Source organism: Crinia signifera, chromosome 2 (genome assembly GCF_055691185.1).
Source record: "Crinia signifera chromosome 2, ASM5569118v1, whole genome shotgun sequence".
Classification (NCBI taxonomy): domain Eukaryota; kingdom Metazoa; phylum Chordata; class Amphibia; order Anura; family Myobatrachidae; genus Crinia; species Crinia signifera.
Genome location: NC_139218.1, coordinates 311,534,922 through 311,562,030, shown reverse-complemented (window position 1 = coordinate 311,562,030; position 27,109 = coordinate 311,534,922). Strand labels below are relative to the sequence as shown.

The window sequence follows — 27,109 nt, the reverse complement described above, 5'->3', positions numbered from 1 at the left end:
GTTCAGCGCTCGGCAAACTTTCTAAAATAAAGTCCATGCCAACGTGACTAGTTCATACCCCCACTATCCACGTTGACATGTAGTTTATTTTAGATAGTGTAGCGAGCCACCGAGCCCGTAGCGTGGGCGATCGAAGCGAGCCCCACAAGGGGACACAGACGCTGCTGCGACTGAGATGCTGCCGCCATGAAACTAAACAAGTATCGTTTGTTTTATATACAATTCTTTCACAGACTAGATTAATGGGCATTCAATCCTGTCCTTATAACAAATGTGTTCTCATACACCTATATTTTTTGGTGATATGTCACAAGATGCTTGGTGTTATTCCTGTGCTGTGCTCTTTTTTATCAATTTTGAGTCCTAAGGTGCCCAAACACTAGTCCCATTTTGCCCCTATTTCCCTGGTCCCAACAGATTGGGTCGGGAAAACCGGTGAAAAGTGGCCAAATCGGATGTGTTTGACATCCGATCCATTGTTCTGTCCCATGCTCGTCGGAGCTGCTAAACGTTAGACCTCTGACCAACTCTCGGGAACGGGGTTGCATTCAATACATCACATGCCAAACGATGGTATGCAATCCTGTCTTCTAGGAAGGTCCCAAGCGGTTGAAAGGGGATCGTTAGCACACCTTGCTGTGAGAAGTCTGTATGTAGTCAGAATCTAGTCAGATCACCAGGGTTCTTACCAGAGAACACTGGTCCACACAGATCGCTCAGCGCACATTGCTAGTGCATTGCATGTGTGCTGAGCGATCTGTGATGAAGCACATCGCTCAGCACGGGGGACTGTCAACCAATTTGTATGGGCTTTTATACATTTCTTTGTTAACTAGCGGCTACATGGGGATGCTTTTGATTCGGGATTAAAAAATGCTCATTACCAGGATAGAGCATGTCCAAGTAATGACAAACTGGAATCTTAACCATCAAACCAAGCATCCCGCAGTGTGCCTTACCGGGTGTTGGCAGGCAGGAGCCAGGCAGTATGGTGGCCGATAGCGGCAGGATGGCTGGAGCAGAGCGGCGGGCTGGCTGCGCAGTGTGATGCTGTGCAGAGCCGTACACCCATTGTCAGTAGCAGCCAGGTAGTGGGGGAGATTCTCTAAAACTCGTCGCCCAGCTCTGGCCCCCTTCGCCGCCCATCGCAATCATAATTATCGCATATGTTCTAACATATGCGATAATTATAGCAAAGGACAGCTCTTGCGTTAAGAGCTGTCCTTTGTGGTGAGAGTCGCCTGGTCCCGGCAGCTCTCCCCTCCCTCCCACACCCGGCGCTGCTGCTGCACCGGGCTTTCCTCCTCCCTGCATCCGGAAGAGGATCAGTGCTGGGAGGAGGTCACAGGATCGGGCAGCACAGCCCTGTGCTGCCGGGACACAGGTGAGGGGGCGATGCGGGGGTCCGTGCGGGGCGGCGGTAGGTTCCCGTTACAAGCCCATTGGCTTCTATGGGGCATCGCCAGATTTTTCTGGTGATGCCCCCCGCCGCGGTAACCCGGATAACGGGTTTTTACCGGATTTTTACTTCAGAGAATCTCCCCCAGTGTCTGAACAGCTGTAGATTTGTGCATGTGCAGTCTAATCCTTGAATCCCGCTGATCCTGATCTTGGGATTGGCCACCCTATAATTAAAGTATTCTGGAGTTTCATGTGGGGATTTCAGTATTCAATTTCACCATACTAAACATTTTTTCTGCACTCAAATGTCAAGTGAGTAGTGCTTATAAAACCTGACTGCAACCAACCCACCAAAGATTTGTTGTGCAACAACGTATATTATTCAGATGCTAATACTGTTACTGTGTTCAGCTATTTGTTCCTCCATGCGCTCCCTTGGCATTACTTCATTAATCAAGTACATTTTTTTGGACCTTTTTGAAGTAAACCAACAAAAATAAGTAATGCTCTGAGTCTGATAGCTGTCACTATTGTATATGCCTACAATAACTCATCCTAAAACTTTTCTGTCAAGCTGGCATACAGAAGGCAAAAAATGCAAAAGTAAACATTATTTTGAGAGTTGTCCAATAAAAAAATGGGTACTTATGTAGTATCTGGGCTGCCGATTTCTAAATCGGGTCGGATCGGGAGATCGCATCGCATCGCATGCGACCATGCGATTCGATGCGATGCGATGCGATGACCCGATTTTTCCATAGGAATCAATGTTAAAATGGACTGAGTCCATTTTAACATGGAATTCAATGGGAAAAATGGGTCCTTTTCATACCCCTACTATCCAAGTGGGCATGGAGTTGGATATAAACCTGTGGCGAGCGTAGCGAGCCACCGAGCCCGAAGCGTGGCGAGCGAAGCGAGCCCCGCGAGGGGACGAATACCGTCCCCTCGCGGGGCTCGCTTCGCTCGCCACGCTTCGGGCTCGGTGGCTCGCTACGCTCGCCACAGGTTTATATCCAACTCCATGCCCACTTGGATAGTAGGGGTATGAAAAGGACCCATTTTTCCATAGGAATCATTTTAACATTGATTCCTATGGAAAAATCGGGTCATCGCATCCGATATCGGATGCGATGCGATGCGATGCGATGCGATATCGCATCGCATCGCATCTGATTGTATGCCTTAACTTAAGGCATACAATCAAAAAATCGGCAGCCCAGATACTACATAAGTACCAAAAAATGCTGTATAAGCATCCTTTCATCATAAACCGTCGCCATCACACAGGATCCTCCTGCTGCAAGCGTTCTGTTTTATACTTGTATATATCTCAAACATTTGTTCATACATTACTGCAGAATGGAACAGAGTAGTGAATCACAGAAATGGAATAGTAAACAAAATCTAACCAGCTGCATCATGGAGATGTCCTTGCAGACTTTTCTATGTTTGTCCTTCAAGGACGATAACTATATTTTCTCTAGTGAGTGCGAATACCACTTTTATACCAAACACTGGGTTGCACCCAGGTTTTTGGACATGGGCGTTACCCCGCGTCAATATACTAAAGCAAAGAAAAATTGTGGGGAATAATGCAAATAAAGGTAATTCCAAAAAATGTCAGCAGGTGACTACAACATGATATACTGACTCTTACAAACACAATGATGGATGCAGTTCATAGAATCAAGCAGTGTCCTTCGTATTCTCCACCCCATGTTTCGGCTATAAAATAAAAAAGAGAAAGTACACAGATATTGGGCGGTATTCAGGTTTTTATGGCGATTTTGTGCTGTAAGGTGAATTTCTGACTAAAACGGTGAATCACTCTATTCAATGACCAGATGGCGAATACATTTCAAGGTTTTTTTTCGCCATGATTCACCGAGTAGCAATCGCTATCTTTTTATGGTGAAGTGGAATGTGAACTTTTAAAATAAAGTGTTTTGTTTTTTACATTTGGTGTCAAAAAATCAGTAATTTTATTCTGAGGAGGGGCATGCTATTTTTATTCATGTGCTGTAAGCACATGAATATATATTTAATTTAAAAAAATATATTTTTTTTTACACAGAGCCGAGCCGCTCATTAGATATTCATATATTCACTACATATGCATGATCGGGTGTAGTGAATATACCCGGTCCCCTGCTGTCACCCCCGGGGGGCAGCCTGTGCTGCCTGGCACCCGGGGAGCCCACCTCCCCCCCACAAACGTTCTGGGGCAGGCAGGGAAGGGAGACTTCCATCTCCCTGCCTGCCCCCGTCCTCAGGCTACCTGCGGCATTCGCCGCAGGAGTTAAAATTCACCAGTCAGGGGCAGCGAGCCCCTGACTCGATGAATACTGGAGCCGGCGAGGCTCCGGGACGCGGCGAGCAGTGGCGAATGTGCAGCGAATCCTAAACAGGATTCGCTGCACATCGCTAATATGCTCATTGAATACTGCCCATAATGTAGTATGTCCATACAATGCTGATGTTCAAAATAAACATAAAGGTTCTTTGAGATAAAACATAGGATGCCCCTCCACTATACAATACTAAGGATACCTCTTGATTCTATGAACTACATCTGCATTCATCAGTGTAAGATTCAGTAGATCACATTGTAGTCACCTGCTGACATTTTGTGGGATTACCTTTATTTGCATTATTCCCCACACTGGGGCACCTCAAGTCTTCTTCACTTTTAAACTATATTGCGTTGCTTTCCAGGCTGATAACACTTAGTTATTTGTGTTCTGCCCCTGTCCTGTGCATTACAAAATAATTATGTTCTAGCGGAGCACTGCTAAAGACAGGGCACATTTTCGCATTTAATGATCGAACAGGGTGCGGTGCCCTTGTAAAACAGCCTAGTGTGAACACTACTTCTCAAAGAATACAAAAAAAAAGTATTAATGGGGCAGAAGCCTGGTGAATAGATAAAGTAGAATAATGCACTAACCAATCAACTCCCAACTTTTCAAACATAGCTGATTGGCTGGTGTGTGATCACTAGAGACCGGATTATATGCAATATAAAAAGCTTGAAATATGCATGCAAATATGCATGAAAAACACTTAAAATATGCATGAAAAGTGTTAAAATATGCTACATTAAATATTGGAAAAAAAAGTCATTTTTAACTTATTTATTTAAAAATCAGCATCCTATTAGTTGCAAATAAACCTCAAAAATAGGCCCACAGCATCTGCAGATGTCTAGTGCTGTACACAGGATTTTTTTTCTTACAGGCTTCTACAGCAGACTGCAGCTTCCTAGGCTCTTCTGTTATCAACTATACAGACCCTCATCTCCAGCGCAGATGGATCAAATGTCAGCATAGCATGTGAAATCGGCGCAGTGGAAGGCTTTCTCCCTGCACCGCATACTCACTGTGACCCGGAGTTTCCTACACGCCGTGTGATTTCTCAATCCTTCCGCCCACCTCCTCTACTGCAGAAGTCTCTCTCTTGGCGCAAAGTCCCAGGCCAGGGGCAGGCAAAGGTTCAGGAGCTTTGTGGCATAACCCGCTCCGACTGACTTGTATTAAAATAGATTGGCAGCCTAGAGCAAGGTTCCCCACACTGCGCACATATCGGCCCGGCCTGCACACTCTACCACTATCTGGCCAGCAGGAGGGCAAATCAGTGCTGTGATTCATGGGTGGAAAGGGGGTGGGGCCTAAAATATGCACCATCACTAGATTTTAGGCAAAATATGCAATAACAAGTGAGAATGGGCAAAATATGCGAATTCATATGCAAATATGCAAATGCATATAATCCTGTCTCTAGTGATCACCTTCTACTTTATCTCCACTTTATCTCTTCACCAGGCTTAATACATCTTCCCCAATGATTGGATTTTAAACTATATTTATTTATTCATACAAGTACCAGAATTGTGACAGAATACCACTGCATGGTATGTATATAATCACTTCTCATTTGTTACAACAACACATTTCAAGTAAATGAAGAGGAAGGTGAATGACATTGGTTTACAGGGTTGATGCACTGTAATCTAACATTCACTTATCACATTCCTGCATTTAAGTAACCATTGGAGTTACAAAATATTAATTAAGTTATTGTAAAATGTAATTTGTACAGTTATGTAAACAATTACTGAGTTCTGCAACAGTATGTGTAGTTATAGCGGTTAGATTTATTTCCGTCCTGCAGTTGTTTTAGTTTAAATAACACAAGACCCATCTGTCAGTGACCAGACAGTAACCTGTGATTTTCATTGTACTCAAATTACCTTTTAAACTATAGTGAATTTACAGAGTTTTGTGCTAATAGTCCAAGTAAATTCTGAACTTTCCAGTCATTTACTTGGGGTTAACTGAGTTCAGCGGCATCAACCGCTTTTTATAATTATCCATTGCTATAACTGTTTTCTCTACCAAGAGCAATTTAAACTCTCCTAGATACCACCATGTAATTTGTATTTCAATAGCAATGACTTTCTGAAGATAAACTCTTAAGTGTTTCTAAGCATTTATCTAGGTGTGTGACCCTCATCAGCTTGAACAAGTCTACTGATGACAAGAGCTAAATATTCCTGCTTTACGTTGTGTTAGTTGTTGCCGATTCAAATAAAATATGTGACACAGGCCGCCCAACTGAAATCCATATGGTTTTTCTATGGGAATGTTCATCTGTTGTGTTAATGGGAATAAAATCAGGATCCATGTAGAGATCAGTGCACCATGGAACTCCAGCAAGATTGTGCGATTCCTGAAATAGCTGTAGCCACTTAACATTTTAATAAAACCTGCCACTTGCAGGCAATAAATCACATGGCTCACTATCTTGTGCTAATCCCATTAGCATGAAAAATAGTGTGATCAGCAAAGCCGCAGCAGTGATCTGCTCAATATGCGATGCCCGTAGTGATTATTGCCTTTCTTGCTCATTAAAGCATGGAATAGGGTTTTTTTTTCTTTAAATATTATTTTGGGCTAAGTAGCGGTTTGTAAACGTAATAGTTCATCTTTTAAATGCATTCTATGTCAATTACAGTACTTGGTGTCTTTTTTTTTTTTACATTAAAATCCAATGTTGTGAGATTTTGATGAACAATAGATAACCCTTTTATAGGCTGTATTTTCATTTCAAGAGATTACCTTTCATTTCCACTTCATTTTATGTTCCATGTAATTGATATCTATCATGTATTGTTAAATTAATATGGTCATTGCATCATAATGCTAGGGTTGATGTTTATTTTAATTACTTTTAAGACCTTTCTATTTAAAAAAAAAAAAAAAAAAATAATAATAAATATATATATATATATATATATATATATATATATATATATATATATATATATATATATATATATATATATATATATATATATATATATATATATATATATATATATATATATATATATATATATATATATATATATAGTAGAAGGTAGCAGGCTGGCACTCCAAGGATTTGTATAACAGGTGAAATTCTTTCAAAAAAGATACCGACACAAGGGTATGGTGTCAACGTTTCGGGCTGTGTGCCCTTTATCAAATCCTTGGAGTGCCAGCCTGCTAGCTTCTACTACATTACCCTGCTCACACAGGGTTAGCAAGGCACCCAGGTCGCTGACTGATGTAGCGAGTGCCAGGAACTCTTCTATTTTATATATATATATATATATGTGTTTGTGTTATTATTTGTCTGTAATAAGACATACTATTTGGGCTAAATATTTGCTACAAATATGTGCACCATATAAAGGACTAACCTGAAAGTAAACATCTAAAATGAGAATCGACCATTTGCTCCGAAGCATGGAAAATAGACAAAAATAGTCGATAAGTTAAATCATTTGTACAGATGACTGCTTTTGTCTATTTTCCAGCTTTTGGGAGCAAATGGTTGAGAGTACCGGTAATTTGTTTCCAAAAATTTCCAGATTTTCATTCCAACCAGCCAGACTGGAAAGATAATCTTCTAGTGTGTATGGGCATTTAGAGCCAACTGTTGCTTTTGCCTTGGCTTATTGATTTTCAAGAGCTATGACATATACTGTACCCTATGGTCACACAATCAGAGTTTTGTGGCTCCAGGTCCCTGTATGGGAGATAACTGATAAGTATAATCACTTTAGGAGAGGGAGCCAAACTTGGCTTGATTCACACTGGCAACCTGTAACCTTGGAGGAATGCCACCCCCTTAAAACTCCGGTCACGAGCCTGAGTGAGGATACAAGCAGCATGATATTTTTCAATATCTGGGAAGGCTACCCCCCCCCCCCCAAAAAAAAAAAAACTGTTTGGGGAGAGTGAGAATGCTTTTATATATTCTGGGTTTAGAGTTTTTCAATATGTAGGTGGAGAAAATCCGATTAATTGTATTTATATAGAGATTTTGGCAATAATCTCGGCATCGTGCGGAAGAGGTACATCAACTTCGGCAGCGGTACCATTTAAGCTGCAGCGACCCACCCACGCAGTGCCGAAACGCGTTGGTCCGCCCACAACACACATCGGCACACCACGCCAAGTCTCCTTCCAACAAGAAGTCAGAAGTCGAGCCCACGGAGCCAGCGGAGGGCGTGACACCAGGCGGCAAGGGTCCCACGATCCTGATCACCCGGGAGCCATGCACCACCAGCTCTGTGGAGCTGGGACAGGTCACACACCGAGTCCCGGCTGGAACGCCCCAGGACCAGCACCGGAGAAAGAAGGACCAGAAGGAGCCCGCTGAGCACAAGGACAGAGGTGTACTGCAGTGGGGATGGGACACCAGACCCCCGCACCACCCATCTGTGCCTTCTGCTACAGACTGCCCCGATCTTGACTATCAGGTACTGTTCCATTGGTATAGTCACCACCGTGACTACACCAACCCTTGTCTCCCCCTGCACGGACCCCCCGACACCCAGGTTGCAACACAACGACCTTACAACCCCAACCCCCCCGCCCCCCCACCAGTAACACAGGACTTTGCTGGCACAGCCCTATTGTATATCCTTGTGTGCAATAAATGTATTTGTGTGCATCACATACACAAGTGTCATTATCATATTTTGGGTACTGACAGGGTTCTCACAGTGGGTGGCCTTTACAGAGTGCGCATATCCTTAGGGAAACAGCTAGTCTCTGATGCTTCATTAAAGACGGATTGTCAAAAATTTGATGAGTAGCCATCTAGGAGGAATGCCCCTGAGCTGCCCCATATCCAACCGACCCCATTAGGCACCAAAAGTGTGCCCACCGTGGTTCTATAAACAGACGATTGAGTCGGAACGGACAGGACACAGCCCATCGGCGGGTCCTACATAACTATTTTTAAAAGATCAATAGGACCAAACCAACATTAATAATTGAGGTACTTATGTAGTAACTGGGCTGCCGATTTTGAAATCGGGTCCATCGCATCGCATCGCACCCGACCATATCGCATGCGATGCGATGCGATGCGATGGACCCGATTTTTCCATAGGATTCAATGTTAAAATGGACTGAGTCCATTTTAACATGGAATTCAATGGGAAAAGGGGTCCTTTTCATACCCCTACTATCCAAGTGGGCATGGAGTTGGATATAAACCTGTGGCGAGCGTAGCGAGCCACCGAGCCCGAAGCGTGGCGAGCGTAGCGAGCCCCGCGAGGGGACACAGAATACCGTCCCCTCGCGGGGCTCGCTTCGCTCGCCACGCTTCGGGCTCGGTGGCTCGCTACGCTCGCCACAGGTTTATATCCAACTCCATGCCCACTTGGATAGTAGGGGTATGAAAAGGACCCCTTTTTCCCATTGAATTCCATGTTAAAATGGACTCAGTCCATTTTAACATTGAATCCTATGGAAAAATCGGGTCATCGCATCGTATCGCATCGCATCTGATTGTATGCCTTAACTTAAGGCATACAATCAAAAAATCGGCAGCCCAGATACTACATAAGTACCATAATTGACAATAAAAACAGAGTTAGCAAAAGAGAATGAAGGAGGGTTAGGCCAAGGTAAGAACATACACATTACCAACCCATGATATTTTGACCCCGCCATCGACCAGTCCTGCTGGAGTCGATGGTCTGGGGAGGGGCTCGACGAAGCACCGGTAACGTTCAGTGACTAGAATTTCCAATACTAAATACTATTGGTGCACAACCATAGCTCAATGATGTTATTTTCTTATATAATTATTTAATTTGTGTTTTTATTTACTCATTATATAAATACATTCATTTTTATTGAAATTGCTGCATGCCTGTTATTTTTCTATCGCAATTATAACTCTTCCTGTTTTTGCCCTATTTTGTTGGGACTGACTAACCATCTTTTTAACTGCTGCTTGGCACAAGCACTTTCATATCAAGCGCCTTCTCTTGGATATCTTGGTATCTATTCTAACCTTACTTACAGCTGCTGTGTTTAAAGCTGCAGAGCTGTTCACATGGGATGACACATTCCTGCATAGGGCTGATGTATATTTTAGATGTGCATATAAGGATGTATCAAAACAGACTTGTGCGGCTACCAATGGGTGTTTCAGTAGGAAGATCATCAGCTGTGCATTAGCACCCAGACACAGACTTAGAATCAGCCCCTATATGTTTCCTGTAGTACCTGGTCAAAATAATCCAATCTGAACCTGTTTTCAGGGTTTCTGTGCAGTATGTTCTCTGCATGACTAGCCCCTACACTGATTTCTAGTTTCCATTCTTCTAATTTTGCTTTTATATTTTCATCTTCTAAAAATAACTTGTCTACTTCTTACCCATATTTTCTTGTCGAATACAGATATAAAATTCTTGGCATAGTGCAATTGCCATCTGCTTGATATGTGGATCCTAATAACTGCATTATAGGGAGAACTGGGGAACTTATTACGTATTCTAAAACTCTGTGAGTCTCGCCTCCGGGTCTTATTTTTTTTCTGTGTGATGAAATATTAAATATAATGTAATTAGACAGAAACTAAAGCCAGAACCATGGCTAGCTGGCAGCAAGCCGTGTCTCACCTATCTTTTTTTCTTATTTTTAGGAGGAAACTAATAGTTTCTTTTAAATTTTGATGTGATAACTTTTTGAAGACCCTTAGTGCTGCAGTATTAATGAGTGCAAGGTTTTTTAGGTTGTTTATCAAAACACCTTCATAGACCACTTGGTGATTTATTGTAGGCATTTTCTTATTTCAAAGATTAATAAAGGTTTCTGATATTTCTGTACCACCCAAAAATCACATGGAAAGCTTACCCTGGCTTCCTGACTCTCTTGCAATTGTTTTTTTTTTTATATTCTTTATTAAATTTTTTTCAACATATAATCACAAACAATCAACATTATACTTAATCCAACATCATCTGTTTGGGGTATCGATAGTGCGACAAATCGACCAAACCCTTCCACCGGGTGCGATCGACTGGCGCACTCCCACAACCTCAAATCCCAGGATTGTTTATGATATAACATACACATATACAAAAGACATACTACATTATACAGACTACATAGAAGAGTACAGAAAAGCCCAGTGAATCCTAAATGAATGTCAATTTTTTACGTTGCCAACACTTCCGCCCTGCTTGATTTTAACAAACCATTTTTCTTCCTTTTGTTTTTTCCTCTTTTCCCCATCCTTCCCCCAGCTTATAGTATTGAACACTTAGCGACATTTGCCCAAATTATGCATTCTTCTTAATATCTAATGGAATTATCATTGGACCATCCCAATATAAAAATTGCCCTTAACGGCCATTTATTACCCTCCACACCTGGCTAAAAAAAAAAAAAAAAAAAGGAACAAACAAATGAATACGGTGGGTAAATGAATAAGTGTATGGGCATTTAGAGCCAACTGTTGCTTTTGCCTTGGCTTATTGATTTTCAAGAGCTATGACATATACTGTACCCTATGGTCACACAATCAGAGTTTTGTGGCTCCAGGTCCCTGTATGGGAGATAACTGATAAGTATAATCACTTTAGGAGAGGGAGCCAAACTTGGCTTGATTCACACTGGCAACCTGTAACCTTGGAGGAATGCCACCCCCTTAAAACTCCGGTCACGAGCCTGAGTGAGGATACAAGCAGCATGATATTTTTCAATATCTGGGAAGGCTACCCCCCCCCCCCCCAAAAAAAAAAAAACTGTTTGGGGAGAGTGAGAATGCTTTTATATATTCTGGGTTTAGAGTTTTTCAATATGTAGGTGGAGAAAATCCGATTAATTGTATTTATATAGAGATTTTGGCAATAATCTCGGCATCGTGCGGAAGAGGTACATCAACTTCGGCAGCGGTACCATTTAAGCTGCAGCGACCCACCCACGCAGTGCCGAAACGCGTTGGTCCGCCCACAACACACATCGGCACACCACGCCAAGTCTCCTTCCAACAAGAAGTCAGAAGTCGAGCCCACGGAGCCAGCGGAGGGCGTGACACCATACCCCTAAGTACTTAAATATGTTCACCCATTTCAATGATGTTTCTACCAATGGGGAACCAAAGTCCCTTGATCTGATTGAAAAAATATTAGATTTGCTCCAATTGACTTTAAAGCCTGAGTGTTCACCAAATCTCCTTATCTCCCTCATGACAAGTGGGGCAGCAGTACTAGCGTCAGAGAGGAAAATTAACAAATCATCCGCGTAAAGGGCCGTAACATTCACAGTATCCCCCAGCCTCATCCCCTCTATCTCTGGATGCTGCCGTAAAAGGCAGGCAAGTGGCTCCATGGCCAGTGCAAACAAGGCTGGTGATAAGGGACATCCTTGCCTTGTCCCTCTGTAGAGGGGAAAGGCTTCTGAAACCAGGCCGTTAATAGCCATTCTAGCGCAGGGGGTTGCATACAGAAGTTTTATCCATCCCACGAATCCTGGTCCAATTCCCATTGCTCGCATCACCCCCCAGAGGTAATGCCACTCAACCGCGTCAAACGCCTTAACCGCGTCGAGCGACATCACCACCGGGAGGCGATGGGCTGGGTTCGGGGTTTGCAGATGCAACATCAATTTACGTAAATTAACTGCCGTTGACAGCCCCGGCATAAAACCGGTTTGATCGGCATGTACAATTTTACCAATGTATTTATACAACCTTATCGCCAGCACTTTCGCGAGAATTTTAGCCTCAGTGGCGATTAACGAGATTGGCCTATATGATTCTAATAGCAGTGGATCTTTATCTGCTTTTAATAGGACCACTATCTTAGCCTCCATGATGGACTGTGGGAGTTTATTTGACCCAAAACTATCATTAAACATTTCCAGCAGCAGAGGAGCAAGAATCTCCGAGTATCTTTTGTACACTTCGGCAGGGATACCATCGAGCCCGGGGGACTTCCCAGAGGGTAGGGATTTAATGGCCTCTATAATCTCAGTAAGGTTTAGGGGGGCATCAAGTTCAGACATTTCTTCCTTAGTTAAACTAGGCAACTCTAACTTGCCCAGATACACATCCGTCTCTTCCTGATTAAACTTGGCCCTGGATCTATGTAACTCAGCAAAATAATCTCGGAAGGAGTCAGAGATTTCTTTACTCTCCCAAACCACCCTCCCTTTTTGGTTCATTATGTTTGAAATAATATTGGGAGGAGTGTCTGCCTTGGCTATATTTGCCAACAACTTCCCTGATCTATCGGCAGATGCATATTTGATATGGGAGCTATGCAGCAGCAGCTTTGCATTCTCTTCCTTAATGCCATTAAGCCATTTCTCTTGAGCAGCTAGCCAATTTTTCTTGGATTCATCTTTATTATCAGCTAAATACCGTCTCTCCCAAGCCTCGCTTTCCACTTCCAGCTCAGATATTTTAGCTCGACTAGCTTTCTTTAAATCGGCTATGCTCTTTTTTAGTCCCCCCCTCATAAATGCTTTAAAACAGTCCCATACTATGTCTGGCGCCGCTGATCCTTTATTTTTTTCCCAATATTCCATCCACTGTTGCTGAAACTCCACTTCTCCCCCCAATTTGTCCAGCCATCTTGCGTCGAATTTCCAGAAGGAACCCCCCCGACTATGATCGTCCGACAACTCCAACAAGACCGGGGAGTGATCGGAGATCCCTCTACTCTTATATTCAACCTTAACCACTTTGGGGAGAATCCCTCTGGAAACCAAAGCAAAATCTATTCTGGAGAATGATTGAAAAGATGCAGAAAAGCATGAGAACTGGACCGCTTCGGGGTTCCTCTCCCTCCACCGGTCGATCCAGCCCAGGTTTTTAACAAAGGCATCTAAACCTCTATTACTTCTCCCACTTGTCATTGGCGATCCACTCCACCTGTCCAATTGTACATCTAAAATATTGTTAAAATCCCCAATACATATTATTGGGGTATCAGGGGTAGTAGCTGAAAACTCTACTGCTTTCTTCAAAACTTCATAGGTAAACGGAGTCTCTTGCAATTGTAATGATGAGTCTTTCAACTTCAACAAAATACAACTATTACCCCTAAAAGTATTCTTAATACGTTAATTATTTAACTTGTTTGGTTTAATTACGCTTGCAATGTCAGTCATTGTACACTATAGTGCTCACTTGTACTCCTATTTTTATGCATTTGATTTTTATAGTAATGCACCTGTATGTACAGTGCTGTAATATAGATGTTTCCTCATTCATCTAGTCTCCATACACCCCACAGCTGAAGTGATGCAGGCCATGAGTGAGCCGACAGGTCCCTAATGAGCAGCTGCTAGAGACCATTTTGTTGGCCGGTAAGACATGGGGGGGAACATTTCCTGGATCCAATGTGTTATCACCCACTGATGGGTCATTGACCAAAAAGGTAAAATGATCTGTAATTGTATAGTACAGGGGTCCTTAAACTTTTTTGCTCTGGGACCCCATTAAACAATACAAATAATTACGGGACCCCAACAAGTGAATGCAGAAGGTCATCACATGACATGTGTAGTCAGCAGACAGCACATGCATGACAGCATTGTGGAGGCACAACATGATGGTAGGAGGCTAAAATAAACAGACAAGTCAACAGATCTTTCAGACTCCTTGAATCACTGACTGAGTTTAGAAAAGTCATCAGCCTTATGGTCAGCAACATGGAGTCGCGACCCCATTCTGAGTAGGTCAGGACGCACAGTTTGAGAACCACTGGTATAGTACTATCAAGCTGAAAATCCAGTTTTTACCATGTGGTGGATTACTGTATGGAACAGGATACACCTCTCAGCCTGGGTGCTGGAAGGCTCCCCGACAGTCGGGATTCCAACAGTCATTACTGTTGGGGTGTGGTATATTTGGCCGACAGTCGGTATTCCGACAGTCATTAGTCAGATGTTGGAATCCCGACTGCTCCCTCGTGGGGGTCCACGACCCCCATGGAGGGAGAATAAAATAGGTGGTGAGCACAGCTCGCCACCGTGCCCGTAGTGTGGCGAGCGCAGTCGGGATTCCGACATCTGACTAATGACTGTCGGAATACCGACTGTCGGCCAAATATACCACACCCCTCAGCCTCTATATACAGTAAAGCACAAAGGAGATTGCTATTGGAAAAAAATCTGTGGCTGCTACAATCTAGCACTTCGTATGCAGATTCAGAGACCGAGTCACACAGTCAAAAAGCGCTACATTTCAAATTAAATCAGTGTCTCCTATTGTGTCCTGTTCACATCACATTGCACAAGAAAAAAAGACAACTCAATGCCAGCAGAGTCACACCTGACCGGGTGTACCAAGAGTAAAAAAAATAAAGTGAACAAAGCATCTACATTAAAATACATGAATGTTGAACTTGTCTGTGTCATAGTTATTGTATATTGTCTCATTGTTGGCTCTCTAACACCACTTTCAGATAGAATAGCCCGTAAATCCTGGCTTTTACTCAGCATTTAAGTGCGGGTGGTTTTTCAGGTCCCAGCCTGACACCCCCCCCCTTTACACAGAAAGCAAATCACCAGTTCAAGCATTTTTACCAGATTCTTTGCTGATTTAACATAGGTATTTCTGTGTAAAAAGGGTCAACTCTGGTTGAAATTCCTGGATCTTCGACCCTGGTAAATACCTTGGGCAGAGACCCGGAAATATTGACCTGTGCTGACTCCTTGACACAAGAAAAGCACCCATGTTGAATGGCAAATTATCGGGTACAAATTTTTGACCAAATAATTTTGCCTTTCTATGTAAAAGGGGTATATAATATGTGATACTGGAAATTTGGAAATAAAACTAAATAATTCCTTAAAAATATTTTATTGATTTTGTTTCCTGACCGTGTATTATTTCAGACTATTTGGTCTATTCATTAAGCTGAAAGGCCCATATATATATATATATGCTGAAACACTGGTTTCACATTTTTTTTTATGTAGTGTATCCATTCATTATTAGGGCCCCAGTACTGTATTTGGCATCCATTCATCAACCACAAAAACGAACAACATTTTTAGATGGCATTAAATAGACGAGCCCCGCGCCTTATTGGAAGCAGATCTAGAGTGTGCGCATGTATTTCACACATGCTTAGTAATGTTTCCAACAGTATGAACCTTCACCCCTACTACTGTAGTTATCTGTGTAAGTTAAAGTGGTAGGGCCTGTGGGACAGCAGTTTCCAGTACAGATTTTCCAGAACTGGAGCAATACTGATTTGATACAACCAGTGCATGGTTTTCTGACCCTTTTTTCTAATCCATTGAGGCTATAACCATATTTGTTTTGTTGGATTATTTAAGTATGTACTTATGTGTCCTCGTTCTTTACATATAGCCTCAATATGCCACGCAGCGGGAGATTCTTGGTGCAAGTAAGCTGCTAGATCATGTGCAACTCCGCTTGCCCTGGCTGTCTCTCTTGCTAAAAATAAGTTGTAACACAATGCCACTAGTATTCTGTGTGTAGGACAAGGGCTGTAGGTGCATATACACTGTAACATTGTTTTCAATTTGCGGGTGTGGTGGCACATAGAATATAAGCATGCTGCATATCATTTTAATCAGCAGAGCCTACTTGTTCATTTACATAGCAATGAGAATACAATGTACTTTCAGGGGGGAAAAGATGCCTGACGCTAACAGAGTTGCACAGGACCTGTCGGCCGGGCATCTGCCACTGTGTGGTGTATTGATGCAAGATGTATGAAGAGACATCTGTACTAAATCAGTACTATCATTTATTCCTGCTTAAATTCTATTTTACTTTTGCTTACCCTGTGGGCAATTCTCCAGACAGTTAACATGGAGTCCTGTGCATCACATGCTTTTATTTTTTTCCCCTTTTAAACTGATCTGTTAAGAAATTGTTGTTTTATATGGAAAATAAATGTATTAGTAGCAATGCCTTGCCCTATAATTTTATAACCCACTAAAATCTTGGTATTTTAAATTTGTTTACATTTCCAGTTCATCACTGAGAATGGCCCCTGTGCTGATACTGCCACCTACTGTTGTTGCGCCCCCCCCCCCCCCCCATTGCATGTTAAACTGCTATGGACTGTTTACTGTAACCTAAGTGGAATGCCCAACGTGGCTGCTTTGCCTTGTACTTGGAGTACAATGAAAGAAAAAAAAAATACAGGGTTCTGATGATCTTCTTGATAGTTAACTTTATTTTGCCCATTATTGATCATCTCATATAATCCTATGTAGTACACCTAAAATGCTGCTTCACGTGGATCCTGCTGACTCAAAATGGCTTTCTCACCATTTATTGTAATTCTGTGGTCTCTATTTCCTGCATAGCTTATCCATTTTTGTTTATTGCTTCTGTGACATTATTATATTCTAATATTTGATATTTGGTAGTTTATGTTTACAATTTGTTAAGTGCCTTGGGTTCTAAATATCATCATTTTGAAATACAGTTAGGTCAATATGAAATATATCTGTTCTAGGTTATCTTAAAAAAACAAACAAACAAAAAAAAAAACTGCTGCAATGCTAACTGTTAATTATTCTGTGTTTTCTACATCTGGGATGAATGTTTTCCTCAGTGACCAGTTTTAAAATAAGTAAACATAAATGGAAAGTTCTTGTCTCTCATTGAGGGAGTTGTATGTACAAATTGTTCCCCAGACTAACTACTTCATTGTTTTAGTGTATGACAAACACAGGGAGGCTACTGTAGGAGCTGTTTCTTATGCATTTATTAACCCTGTAGTTCCCCATGACTGTTTTATTTCATAGGGCCTATTGAATAAAATTCCTGAATATGTTGTAAAATATAAGACCGGAACAGGAATGTAATTATACAGCTCTCTTTCTTTTTAGAACTTACGGTACTTCTTTACTTTCACGGCGCCACTCTAGATAGGACAGATAGGATACTAGATAGGATACGATTTGTATGCGATTTGACATAAGATATCGCATAAGATATAGGATAGGACAGATAGGATACTAGATAGGATACGATTTGTATGCGATTTGACATAAGATATCGCATAAGATATAGGATAAGATTTACTATCCATTTCATTACCCCACTATCCACTAGGGCGTGGAGTTGATTTTATATAGCGTGGCGAGCGCAGCGAGCCACCGAGCCCGAAGCGTGGCGAGCGGACACGGATGTTGTTTGAAAGCAAGTCCCCAATATCGCATGCCATTTGCATGCAATTCCATAAAATACATTCCGTGTCCCCTCGCGGGGCTCGCCACGCTTCGGGCTCGGTGGCTCGCTGCGCTCGCCACGCTATATAAAATCAACTCCACGCCCTAGTGGATAGTGGGGTAATGAAATGGATAGTAAATCTTATCCTATATCTTATGCGATATCTTATGTCAAATCGCATACAAATCGTATCCTATCTGTCCTATCTGTCCTATCTGTCCTATCTAGTGGTGCCGTGAAAGTAAAGAAGTACCGAACTTACATATTTGTTGCATTTTGGTAAAAGCTTCAATGAATGGTTGGCACCATGAGTTTATATGTTTGGGCAGAATATGCAGCTAATCTATTATGATACATTTCTAAAAACTTTATAGGCCAAAATGTTAATTGTTTTCATGTAAACAGTGAGCTCAAAATACATGAATCAATTTCACCTGTTATTCTACTGCGGTTCTGATACACAATGACCTTACATTATTACTTCCCCCCACTCTGATACACACTGTTGAAGCCACGGAAATATTAGCAGAGGAACAGTGACCCTCTGCTGTGCTGTTGTGAGTAGACTCTATCACTCTGCTAGGCTCTATTGCGTACGGTCCTCAGCACATGGCACCTGCACCCATTTTCCTGATGATTTTTGTACTGTATATGTGTAATACCGATATCTGTTATATATCTACATTCATCCAAAGCAGGTCTAAAGGTGCCCATACACGTACCAATTAACCGGTACTTTTTGTGCTAAAATAGCATCGTTGTGCATGCGATGCAATGCTATTTTAGCACAAAAAGTACTGGGTAATTGGTACGTGTATGGGCACCTTACAACCTGTAATCACTCTGACTGTTCTATTAGTCAAGCACATTGCTGCTAACATGCTATGGCCGGAGCGCCAGAGGATGCAGAGATCATGCTAGGCATATTGCGTTAACTATTTGGCATCCTTGTCTCCTGCACATCCTAGAGTATTTCTTTTTTGCAACCTAAATCTCTTTGTCCTGCTCTTAATTCATGCTGTATCCTGACTAGTACCTTATCTGAGACCTAAAGGAAAATATGGGTTAACTCCAATTGTAAACCTCAACGGTATATTCTGCGCTATATAAGAAACTGTAAATAACTAAATAAATCCATTTTCTTAACAAAGCTTTGGTCACATTTAATTGGTCCTTAAATCTCAGGGTGCACCACTTCCCTCATGCACCACTGGCAATACACAGTGCAGCACAATGAGCGTTATTTTCAGACTAGCATATTGGACCCGGGCATTTACTGTACTTACCCTGGTTGTTACAGGTAATGGGATAGGGGTTTTGTGGACACAAATCTCTTCTGCTCAGGATAGATCTTGTAGTGTTATGACATAGAGGTTTCAAAAGTTTTGTAAACGTTTCTTAAAACGGGTCTAAAGCCAGTTAAACCCTTTTCACATTGCATGTTGTAACTGGTACTGTACATTACCATTTCAATACCGTTTTTGTACCATTCACATTCAACCCATTTCACCCATAGAAAACAGTGGATGTCATTTTAAATGGACATTTCTGGGACACAGGCTCACATATGAGGTTTTTACAGCATAAAAAGGAGTGGGTGGGTAAAATAAATAAGTAAAAAAAAATAAGGTAAAAATAAAGTCTCCCCTCTGCACAGAGAATACGGTCGATTGGTTGACATGCTGGAAGGTCGACATGAGTCTAGGTTGACAGGGGACAAGGTCAACCGCTGTCTAGATTGACACATAGGTTAGGTCGACAGTCAAAAGGTTGACATGGGGTTTTTCACTGTTTTTTGAGCTGACGTGCTGACAGGCGGTATTTCATGCCCTACCATCCACTAGGGCATGGTGGGAGTGCCAAGCGTATCATGGCGAGCGCAGCGAGACATGCAAAACATGCAGTGCGTGGGGTCCTGAGGACAAAGTTTGAGAACCTGTGATCTAGAAAAAAGTCCATGATCTGGGAAACAGATGACGGAGAAATAACACCACAACTGATTTCATTGCTGTCATTGAGTATGAATGCAAGCACATTCTAACATTATGGTGGATGCTTTCAACAATTAGGAATAATTGGGGATCTACATATAACACACATATATACGTAGCACACCTCATACACATTGGACAGATACACACAACACATACATAACACACCACACGCAGTCCAACACACACCCATATACACTACAATACAAACACACAGAACACACACATTTAAACATTGCACACATACAGAAACACACAGAATACACACTTAAGCATTGCACAGATACACCCAGCACACTACACACACGTACTGTATATACGTAGCACACCTTACACATGGGACAGATACACACATAAAACACCACTCACAGTACAACACACACCCAAACACACAGAACACACATACTTAAACCATACTGGCCTACCTGACCCTCTCCATGCAGGAGAAAATGCTCTGTTCCTGAACTTCCCTGGTAATGTATGATTGCCATCACCTGTGGTTAAACACCTTTCTTATCAATTACCTAGCTCCCCACAGGGGATGGCAATCATACATTACCAGGAAAGTCCAGAAACGGACCATTTTCTCCCTCATTGAGAGGGTAATGCTGGCCACACATCAGACCAACTTTCCTCCAACCATCCAGCTAGTTGCTTGGATGGAATAAAACTATGGTACTGGATAGGAGCAAATGTAATATTGACTTCAGAAATCTAGAAAAGGACAACTACTGTCACCGAGACACACGGTACTGTAGTTGAACCTGTTTGATTTAAACAATTTGACTGAATGTTTTTGTCCATTTTCCTGGGTTTGTGAGCACATTTCTGATTGTCCTTTGCTCCCATCCAATACCATATTTTTATTCCATCCAATCAACTAGTTGCATGGTTGAAAGAAAGGTGGTCTGATGTGTGGCCAACATTCGGTAGGCAAGTATGACTTAAACATTGCACAGATACAGAAGCACACAACACACAATTAAACATTGCACACACACACACACACACACACACACACATACATAGCACACCTCACACACTTACACATTGGACAGATACACACAACACACACATACATAACACACCACCACACAGTACAACACATACACTACATCACACACCCAAAAACCATACACAACACATACCTTCATACATACATACATAATACATACATTACCTACCATACACCCCGCACAAAACACACACACACACACACACAAACCATAGAACACACACAAACACACAAAAAATAAATGCATCATAGGTGCTAATTCTCAGGAGTGGATGTGGAATTCAACAATACACACAAGCTATCAAGTCTGGAGAGGTGTGTTTCAAACAACAACCCCTCACCTGATTTCATTGCTGTCATTGAGTATCAATGCAAATACATTCTAACACTATGGTGGAGGCTTTAACCAATTACAATCTCCCGCCTTTGGCACAGCAAGACAAAATTTACAGCTATTTAAAAAAAAAAAAAAGCTTTTCCCGGGCAACGCTGGGCGGCTCAGTATATAGAGCTAGTAGCTGGCTTATACCCCTTTCAGACATAAAAGTCTGAAAATCCCGGCAAATACACAGCATTTCAAATGCCGTGTCATTTTGCCAGGAGCAGCCTGACCCCCCTTCACACAGAAGAACAAATTACCAGGTTGAATATTTCTACCCGGTAATTTGCTGAATAACACGGGTATTTCTTCTGTGTGAAAGGGTCAAGACGGGTCATAAATCCCGTGTCCCTGGTCAATTCCAGAGTCGGAGACACAGGATTTACAACACGGGTGTGCCCTTTCACACAGTTATTCACAAAATTACCGGGTGGAACTGCTTCACCTGGCAATTTTGCTTCTGTCCGAAAGGGGCATTAGACTTCCCTGTATCATTGCCCATACTTCAGTAATTTCCCTCCTTTCACCAATTACCAGCTTTATTTTCCAGACCTCTATATAGACACTTCCTGATTTACACAGATTTGCAGAAGATACAGTGGAGACCTACACAGTTCTTGCATGTCCACATTATCCACAATATGGACACCCCTATAGCTGCCCATTCTATAAACTTCTTCTTTAGTAATTCTAACAAAAGTGCGTATAAGAACGTACATACAGTAATTGTAACTTTAATTAATTTATTTCTCTAGGAACCTTACTAGGAGGCCTAACCAGATGGCTTGTTGGCCTCTCTTTTCCTGTAAACTGTAATGAATCCGTTTTTTGTAAATGGAATTTTAAGGATAAAGAATCTTTCATTTATGTAAGTGTTTGATGAGACATCATTGGCAGTGCTATGAATAACCTTCAAACAACACATCCTTGCTGTAATAAACTGCTGTCCTAATGTTGATTAGAGCCATCTTAAAACCACAGGGTGCAATTTAATAAACAGCACTCAGTGGGGTACATTATAAATTAAGATTCATGCAGCAGGGGAACTGTGCAAGATTGTGGTTCAGTAACTGAAAGTCAATAACCTGTAACAAACTTTCCAAGTCCTTTTTGATGTGTGTTTTGCATCTCTCCGTTAATAAGCTTGGAGTTTACACAAATTGCCATGTTACCTGGTCTATATTTACGTGGTTGACTGGCTTCAAGGAACTAAAAGAAATGATATTATCAGCACAGCTGTGCTAAAGGGATTCCAATCAACTCCTTTATAAACCATTTTCATTTTGCTAACTGTAATCATGAGGCAATAATATTGGTTTGTGCATGTAATACGCTGTTGTAAATCTGTGAAGCACAATAAACAAACACTTGGGTGTTTCTGGGTACAGTCAAACAACCTTTCAGCAGTCATTAAAAGAAAAATTGTAAAGTAATGTAAACCTAATTTGGGATAAACACATGTCTAGCAACATGTTCTAGCAACAGTACTGTACAGTAATTCACAGCTGGCCAACTCTCTCCTTGAGAACACAGGTGTCAGACAAATATTTCTTAAGGTGCATACATCGGTACTTGTTTCCTAGCACGGCGCCCATCGCATACCGTAATTAGTGGTATGCGATGCGATATTCCCGTTAAATTAACAAGAGTGCTTGTACAATGAAATATCACATAGCATTGCATGCCAGCAAATGGGATGCGATGTGATTTTTAATTGTACAAGCACCCTGATGGGTGCTTACAAAGTTAAATGCACCCCCACTATCAACGCCAACCCGAAGCGTGGCGAGCGCAGGTGGTATGCGTTCTCCGACCTTTTCATACCCCCACTATCCACATCGGCGTGGAGTTGACTTTAGATAGTGTGGCGAGCGCAGTGAGCCACTGAGCCCGAAGTGTGGCGAGCACACGCAGAATACGAGCCTGAAGCGTGGCGAGCGCATGCGGAATACATGTAAAGTAATCAGTTTTCCTTCGCGGGGCTCGCTGCGCTTGCCACACTATCTAAAATCAACTCCACACCAACGTGGATAGTGGGGGTATGAAATGGTCGGAGGACACGTACCGTCGCCCCTCGCGGGCTCGAATCACTCGCCATGCTTCGGGTTGGCGTTGATAGTGGGGGTAGCATTGACAATGGGGGTGCATTTAACATTGTAAGCACCCATCAGGGTGCTTGTACAATTAAAAATCGCATGGCATGCATCGCATGCCGCTATATTGCATGCAATGCGATTGTATACGATCAAAATCGGGGGCGCCGTGCTAGGAAACAAGTACCCATACATCATGTAAAATATGTACTTTCGATTTTGACTATATAGTCAAAGTTGGAAGAAAAATTTGCACATATTGCAGTGTCTATACTGCGCCTGTACAGCATGCGGTGCAAATGTGCGCCCCTGCGAGATCAGTATCGCAAGTATAAATAGATCGATATGTATACAGTCTAGTATTCTAGTATAGTCCAAATCTACATACCCAAGGTCAACACAAGCTTATGCTCGACGTGAGTTTTTCATGTTTTTTTTGTATAAGGTGGGCATAGAGTTGGAATATAATAGTGTGCTGAGCGCAGTGAGGCACCATGCCTGAAGCATGGTGAACAGATGAGGTACACTTGCACAGTGTTCATGTCAACATGGACACCAAAAAAGCATAAAAACTCATGTTGACCTTATTCATGTCGACTATAAACTTGTGCTGAACCTTTAAAAATGTTGACCTTGGGTATGTCGGCCATTTCAGCGTATCGGCATAGTCACTGTTGGACATTAGTGGTTGACCTAGCAGCTGTCGTCCTAGACATGGTCTACCATCTATACCCTAACCGTAGTGATGGAATGGTTACGAATGTGAGGACTGGGTGTATTTTAACTGCCAGTGTCAAACATATTGTAGGTATTTAGCTCCGCACGCTGATGGGTATATTACTTGTATTTTCCCTGGATGGGAATATACATCTTGCGGTGCATAACATTAAATTACTGTAGTAAGCATATTATTTGGTTCTATGTGTTAGGAACTAAAGTGAAGCCCTTACACTGCCATGAGCATGCCAACATTTGAAGCTACTACTTTGCTTTTTAATGCCCCAACTCAAAGGTATGACATTTTTTCAAGTCAGCTGTTCACATACATAAACAATGTTTGTCCTTGGGACCTTGATGCCCAATCATACTCCCATTGTCTTTCTAAAGCAGGGGTGGCCAAACCTGTCCTCAAGATCTACCAACGGTGCATGTTTTCCAGGCAACCTGTGGATCTATAGTAGGAATGAATGCAGCAGGTTTGAAAATATGACTGTTAGTATTGACTACAGCTGTGCACCAGCTAGGTAATCTGGAAAACATGGACTGTTGGTAGATCTCGAGGACCCTTTTGGCCACCCCTGTTCTAAAGGCTTCAATGTTAGTAAAGGCCTCAGTTATTTGTAAATATATTTTACAGATTTGTGGCTGTACATCTAAGCTCTTTTCGTGTTAAACAGCCCTTCTGGTGTTTCAACTCTGGATTAATTTCCTGTGACTTTTTCCATTACAATGTGTCTTATTCACAAAACAGAGCAAATAACACACACAAGCAGGTTCTGCTGATTAAAATTATATGTGGCACACCTATATTCTTTGTGTGGCTGTATCTGCATATGAAATGCTATGTTAGAGTTTTCAGGAAAACACTACATACATAGTAACATAGTAGTTGAAGTTGAAAAATACAGAAGTCCATCAAGTTCAACCTTTTTTGCAGATCTAACTAAAGGTGGCCATACATCAGAAAGACCAGTCTTATGCTGCCCATACATATGTGCGATCGGATTCGATGCGACATCGCAGTGCGATGTCCATAGAACCCAATCGCATCTTGTGGTGCTAAAGTGCCCCCTTTGCAGCACCCGATGTCGCATGCCATCTTGAGATGGCATATTGGGTACTGGAAGAGGGCGGGCAGAGGGTGGCGTTCTGTAGCAAAAGAAGCGCTAACGGGCGGCGGGGGTCAGTCAGTGGTGGCGGCAGAATTGTTCAAACACTGGGCAGCCCTCTGATTGGCTGAGATAGCTCAGCCAATCAGAGGGCTGCCCAGTGTTTTAAACACTTCTGCCACCGCTGACAGACCCCCGCCAACCACTAGCGCTGCTTCTTGCGCTACATATCGCCGCCGTCTCCCACGCCACCAGCGGTCCCTCTAGCCCCCTCTCCCCAACCCCACGCCGATGTAAAAGCGTTTCCTCCGCCCCCCACCTGCGGATTGCATTCGAGCATCGCATGTGGTTAAAAACCACATGCGATCGCTCCTGCGATTCGATAGATATTATGTGCAGCACATAAGATCTTGAGATTCGACCGGTGTGCCCGCGCATCGCGTCAAATGTCCCTTTTAAAAATGCATACAATCATTCGATTTAACGGCCAGATGTGGTCGAAATCGAATGATTGCATGCAATATCTCACAAGTGTATGGGCAGCATTACAATCATGATTGTGTCCAATTTCCCTTTAACTCCCCGGCAGTCCTTCATGGTTTTTGGACATACAATGTACTCACAATCTGTCATACAATCCGTCATACAATCTATCTGCTGCATGATTGTATGATAGAAGCTTCATTTAAAAAGGGGGCTGGCCTACTAGGATCAAAAGGATAGGAGTACCAAAAATCCTAATTTTTTTATTTTATTTTTTTAATTTACAGGTTTCCAGCAACTACCAATCTGCTCACATCTGCTGAGTTATGCCATTATTAAATAGCCCTAATGCAGCAATCCTCTGAAAACTGTTTTCAGAGTAGTGACAGAATTGTGCAAAAGAACGACCACTGCTTTCTTCAGCCGCCCGCCTGTCTGCTGCTTGGAAACTTCTGAGGCTTCCAGCGTCTTCACAGCCACGGGCTGCCCGGGAGCTGCACCTCTCTTCTCTGCTAGTCGGAGAGGGAGTGTCAAATGACCCTGGTTATATGAGCCATCTAATGACAGATTACATGTGCTTAAAAGCACATGCAATCTGCTCCCAATCCCAACTGATCTGACGTGCAGCACTTCCGATCAGAGGACCAATCCTCCAATCCCCCGAGGCCGGCATTGCATGATTGTGTACACACGATTGGCACACTATCTGCATTCAATCAATTTTTACAATCCATTGAGATTGTATGATTGGGTGCAATGTCTTTCAGGTGTATCCCCCCTCATACCTTTTATAAAGCTGCTGTAGCGGCGAAACGCGTCACGAGTGCTGTTGCCCCTTTTCCACCATCACCACTTTGGATTGCAGTCCGGACCAGCCCAGGAAAATCATCTGTTTTTTACCATCTAATTGGGATATTGAAGTCCGCAACTTCACCACACCACCCCACATTTCAACACTCAGGTACCTGAGGACAATATCAACTGTCCTATATCCTTCCAGTGGATTTCGGTTATTTGTGCCAATTTGGGCCGACTACGTGGACATCAGGACATTCCTATTACTGTGTGTGGAGCGGTAAATATACTATCTTCTATTTTCCCATCTGGGCCTAATAGGAACGGACTCTCCTAATTGCTATAGTGTGAAATTGGGCATCGATTTACTGCATATTTTATGCTATTGTTTTTATTATATATGTATATGTCCATGCTATTGCTTTTAATTCAGAAAAATATTTTGTGTAAAGATCATCCAATATACCACTTTTATTTTTAGCGCTGCTACTACCCCCTTTTTTCTCTATCCACCATAAGGTGTCTGGCCTAGCTGTGATACCCCTGTAAAATAATCTACCTATTGTAGCTTAGAGCTAAATACCGATTATGGGTTGTTT

At 42.3% G+C, this 27,109-nt stretch overlaps 1 protein-coding gene across 11 annotated transcripts in view; it reads left to right on the top strand.

The window, feature by feature from the left end:
* ENOX1 (ecto-NOX disulfide-thiol exchanger 1) overlaps positions 1 to 27,109 on the top strand; it is a 478,832-nt gene that overhangs the window by 186,702 nt on the left and 265,021 nt on the right. Inside the window, exon 4 of one of the 11 annotated variants that reach the window (XM_083168948.1) lies at positions 5,226 to 5,314. The exons of the other annotated variants lie outside the window; for them this stretch is intronic. The gene's annotated coding sequence lies outside the window, so the exon portion shown is untranslated. The remainder of the gene's footprint in view (positions 1 to 5,225; positions 5,315 to 27,109) is intronic. 11 annotated transcript variants of the gene reach the window in all.